The following is a 5,755-nucleotide window of genomic DNA, read 5'->3' as shown; positions in this document are numbered from 1 at the left end:
TTTGGAATTCAAAATCTTGTAAAAATGAATGCTAAAAATCAGCTTTACATATAATTAGGGAAAAAATAAAATACTATTTAAAAAAACATTCAGACAGTAGTTTGAATAAATCATTTAGCCTCTTTCAGGATCAGTTTCCATACTTGTAAAATGGGGATAATAATAATACCCACATCACAGGGCTATTGGGAGATTTCAATGAGATAATTTATAAAAGCTTTGCAAACCTTAAAGCACTATATAAATTAATAATAATAATAATTGTTCTTGGTGTTGTTATCTCTCCATCTTCAGCCTCCCAAGGCTGCCAGACTGGTTTCCCTTACCCATCAGTCACATCAGGTCTGCTCAAGCAGTCACCCCTATTTTACTAGTATCCCTGCCAAACTCCACCAGCCCTTCACCTATTCTATGCCCAGCCTAAGCCAAGATCCAAAGTGGTAGTACCACCAGCTTTCTTCCCTGGTCCCTCCCTCCACACACCACCCCACCCTGCACAACTCCACCTTCAAACCCTCCTGCTAGCAACTTACCTCTGACAATCTGCCTGGCCATCTGTCCCTCTGACTCTAGCAGTGGAATCCTTGCAAGTGAAGCACTGAGGCGAACAGTCAGGACTTGTGTCATACCGGGGGGACTCTCTCTCAGGTATGAGCAGGATTCAGTCTGTCCATCTTAACAGTTGGAGTCCAGGTCTGACAGATAATTTTAGAAAACATGTTGCAGGCTGGATACAATTAGGCTGAGAGCCAAGTTCTAGTCTGCTGGACAGAACATTCCCCACTGCTCGACCTAATCAAAGAATCAGCCAACGTGGATGAAGTTCAAAGTACAGGTTTGTATATGTTTTGGGAGGAGATGTTCAATTCATTTCAACCCAATATTTATTAAGCAAGGCAAAGCACTGTGCTAGACCCTGGCAAACACAAAGACAAAAACCAATAGATTCTTTACCCTCAAGAAGCTGACATCGAGCTTATAGCTGACTAGTGAGCACCTATTCAGTTGTTTCCAACTCTTCATGTCCCCATTTGAGGTTTTCTTGGCAAAGATACAGAAGTGGTTTGCCATTTCTTTCTCCAGTTCATTTTACAGATGAGGAAAATGAGGCAAACAGGTTTAAGTGACTTGCCCAGGGTCACACAAGTAAGTGTCTGAGGCCAGACTGGAACTCAGAAAGATGAACCAGCACTATCCATTTTGTGCCACCTAGCAACCCACTGATGAATACATGTCAGTAAATATAGACAACCTAAAAAGTCTTTTCAAAAGGAAAAGAACCTGGGATCCAAGAACTTGATTTGTTTTTTTTTTCATATTTTGATAATTATATATTAGCATAATTAGTTTCCTTTGTAATTTTGTGTATTTTATTTCATGCTCTTAAAAACATTCTTCTAAGAAGGAGTCCAGAGGCTTCACCAGACCGCTGAAGGGGTCCATGGCATAGAAAAGATAAATAACCCTTTGTTCCTGTTATTTCCCAACCCCGGAATGCCCTCTCCTTCTCTTCAGTGGCTGAATTCTTACTCATCCTTAAAAATCCAGTTCAAAGCCCCCTCCTCTGTGAAGCCTTCCCTGATATGGCTTGTACACAACCGACCTTCTCCTTCAGATATCAGTCACATAGTACTTACTTTGCACCTTTCTAGTATACTTCTCATGTATGTATTACAATTATGTATTTATTTCACATATATACATCCACTAGATGGATAAGTTCCCTGAGGCTCCTCCCCCAGTATTTTAACACAGTGTTCCCTACAGGCATTTAACAGATCTTCATTAGCTTCATAAAACTGCCTTGGCCATAAAGAGGAAATCAGGATGCAGGAGATGAATGCTCACTGGCTAGGGAGAAATTAGTCCAGAGTTACTCTTCTCTACCCACTCAGAGCTGGTGCTAGAGCAGAGAGGACGTGCAGGAGTCTGAGGGCAGAAGCCATGGGGTAGTACTGGGGTTGGAGGAAAGGAAAAGGTTCAGTGGCACAGCATTCAGCCATCCAATCTGGCTCCTGGATTCATGATGCCCATTCTTCTTGAAAGCTGTTTCCCAGAGGCTTCTTCTCTCTCGCTTTCCCCTCCTTCTGGGCTTATTCACCCTTCCTTGGCTCCCTGGGACTTCCCTCAGCCTTCCCTTCTCATAACCCTTTAGCCTGGGAGGGGCTAGCTTATCAGTTAAAGTCAGGCTTTGTCAGTCCTGGAGCAGAAAAAGGGGGAGGGGGCCGTGAAAGAAGATTAAAAAAGGGTATGCTAGGGAGATGCGTTCATCTCCTGCCTTCATTTGGGGGAGGGGCTAAGACAAGACAGTGCTTCAAGTAAATGAGTTATTTTTAAAATTGCATCTAAGATTAAATATACAATGTACAATTTTCACCCTATTCACTGATCTCAGATCATAAAAACAATCAATGCTGTGACATAATGAGGCAGCATGGTATACTACAAACTATAAAATATGGTATAAAGGATAGATTGCTGGATTTGGAGTCAGGAAGACCGCTTTTTGAATCCCATCTTGGACACCTCCTAGCTATGTAACTGAGCAAGTGATGTGAATTCTCTAAGCCTCAGTCTCTTTACCTCCAAAATGAGGTAATAGATCTCAATGGCCTCTAAGGTATTTAGAGCTCTAAATCTGTATTTCTTATGATCCTATGACTTTAGGGTGCTGGAATTAAGAGAGGAAATGTTTTGGGGTCCTCTGGACTGTTCAGGGGTATATGTCCCAACAGTCTGCATTTTTTTCTTACTAGAAATGTCTTTTGGGGTCTAACCTGAATAGAAGATAGTCTGATTTCTAGAGGAAACCCTGAACAGCCTTGTCAGTTCTAAAGAGCCTCCCATCCCAGGACTGAAGCTTATCTGGAGAGAGAAGTCTCCAGCCAAACCAGAACCCCTAGAAATACCCTTTGAGATTTTTAGAATACCACAAGGGTCTCAAAATTTTACTTGAAGGATAAACTCTGAGCAGAAGCAAAGATATCTGGAGCAGGCCAGAGACTCCTCTACATTGCCTATGACATATGGCTTTGAGTGAGGAGAGCTGGGCAGACCTCTCCCCAAAAGTATCAACCCTGCCTCCTAGCATTCCACTCTCTAAGAGTCCTCTGGGGGGGGAAAATGCAAATACTACTAGGAAATCTTCCCTTATCAGCTAACACCAGGTTAATATAAGTTAACTTACTGAGTGAGAAAGATAAGTGCCCAGGAAGGAGGAGAAAGAAAGAGTTAGTGGAGGTAGAAGACAGCTAAGACTGTTTGTGGCTTACTTCACCATTTTACCTAGGGTTTGCCCTGCCATAGGGTAGCTAGACTAGAGAGAGAATCCCTTCCCAGGACCCATCCAACCACCCTGGAGTGTTAGAATGCCCGTCAGAAGTCATCTCAAAGCTAGCTCCACATTTTTTCACCAGGCTACAAGGAGATGGAAATCATTGGAGCAAGAAATTTCCCGTATGAGGAGATATGATTGCCTACTTGGCCCTACCTGGCTTTGACTATTTGTTAAGATTCCAGAGAAATCTCTCTACATCCCAGGCCTTATAACTGCCTTACTTTTGACAACAAACATTCATCGTGTGCATTCATGCAGCCTTAATAAGTCACTATAGCTCCTTCGGTCTACTTAAAGTTCCTGTCTCTGTGACTGCAGATTTTATTCATTGTTTGTTCCAACAATCATTTATCAATGACTTAGAGCAGACCTGAGCAACTTGGCAGTAGATGGGGGCCAAAATTAAAAGAGGCTAAACTTTGGTGCAGATAGGTTAGACTAGAGACAGACTGATGATGGTTGGTTGCTGAGGGTCACATGACAAACAGAAGAGTGAGCAGCAGGAACCCTACATATTTTGCAGGTCACCAGAAATCCTTTGGCAGGCTGCAAGCACTATGTTCTGCAGGCCTGACTTAGAGTATTTATTAAGGGCTTAATATGAGCCAAGCACTGTGCTGAGAGTTTAGGAGTGCTAATACAATCAAACAAGATAGTCCTTACCCTCCGGAAGCTTATATTCTAATGAAGGAAGAGACACATATAGAGGTACTGCGAAGTGAGATGGGTGGGAGAACAGAGGAATATGGCAGTCAAGAAAAAAAAAAGGTTGAGTCCAGAGAAAATCCTGATTAAGAGTGAGGTGAAATATGGAATAAGTCCTTCCTAGGGAAGTCTCCAATGAGGAGAGGGTCCAGGGTTTCTCATATATGCAAAAAGTGCAGTAACTGAAATGCAAAACTTCAAGTCTTCTGATCCCAAATCTAGTATTCTTTCCAAACTTGATTCCATCTGGGCCTTGAGATAAACTCGCTTTGCCTCACCAGGTGGTTGTGAGCAAACCTTTTTACAAAGTGCAAAGTACTAGATAAACATGAGCTGTTATTTTGAGGGACCAGACCTGTGAAGCAGGCAGAGCAAGGATTATCATCAACCCTCATTACACATATTGGCTTGCTTGGGGTCTCCTACGTTTGAATGCAGGTTCTCTGACTCCAAGACCAGGCCTCTTTTCACTAATCCTGCAAATGATATAAGACTAGAACACTTTTTTAAAGTGTGATTTAAACATAGGCTACTATTGTTATCCCTTTTCAAGGTACTTTCCTTCATTAGGAATACCAACCTCTGGGGCTATAAAATGAAGGCAGCCTAGGGGTACAGCAGATAGAGCGCCAGACATGGAAAGCAAGGTCAAATTTTGCCTCATGTACTTACTAGCTGGTGACCCTGGACAAGTCACAACCCCTCTAAGCCTCGGCTTTCTTATCTATAATAACAGCACCTGCCTAACAAGAGTTCAAATCCTGACTCAGTCACTTGCTAGCTGTATAGCCCTAGGCAAGACACCACTCCTCTGGGACCCTATCTCCTTATCTGTAAAATGCAGTTAATAATAGCACCTATTTCCCAGGGTTATTATGAGGCTCAAATGAGATAACTGTAAATTACTGAGCACAGTATTTGGCACATAATAAGTACTATGTAAATAGCATATTATTACTATCTGCAAAATAAGAGAAAATAGTGCCTAGTTCCCAGGGCTGTGAGAATCAAATATTTGTAAAACACTTAGCACAGTGCCTGGCGCCTAGTGTTATATGAATATTAGCTGTTATCTGTAAAATGGGGAATAACAGCAGCACCTGCTTCCCAAGGTGGCGGTGAGGCTCAGGTGAGACATTCGTGAAGCGCTTTGCACAGTGCCTGGCACATAATAAGCGCTAAATAAGTGTTAGTTATTAGCATCAGTATGATCCTATCATCAGCATATGAATGTTGGTTGTTATCATCAGCATAATCGTCGTTAAGGGTTGGACTAAGATGAACCACCTCCAAGGTCCCTTGTGGTTCCGAGGGTAGGATAGTGATTGCATCAGTGTGGGGAACTCCATGTGTGTAAATTCCCTGCACTAATGCAGTTCAGCACCTGCTTTGCAGCCTAAAGTCCTGGAGAGTTCTCTGGGTCACTGAGAAGTTGCCCGGGGTTGCGCTGTGTGTCAGAGGCCTCCAGGGACAGCTTGGTAAGGCCTTCCCCCCTCCCCCGCCCCGGGCAGGGCTGCCTTTCCAAGGAAATATCTCTGTTATTGCTCCATGATTACAGCCTTTAAAGGGATCCCCACGTGAAAAAAGGCCGCGGGGAAGCTGCAGGCTTGCACCACCAGGGGGCAGCCGCGTGAAGCCCGGGGTTCGCGCGGTTTATAAGGCGCAGACAAAGGAGGCGGGGCCAGCCCCCTCCCACGCCCCCCAGGCGCCGCG

This window comes from Trichosurus vulpecula, chromosome 9 (assembly GCF_011100635.1).
Source record: "Trichosurus vulpecula isolate mTriVul1 chromosome 9, mTriVul1.pri, whole genome shotgun sequence".
Lineage (NCBI taxonomy): Eukaryota > Metazoa > Chordata > Mammalia > Diprotodontia > Phalangeridae > Trichosurus > Trichosurus vulpecula.
The sequence above is the reverse complement of the archived record's forward strand: the minus strand, read 5'-3'. Positions refer to the sequence as shown.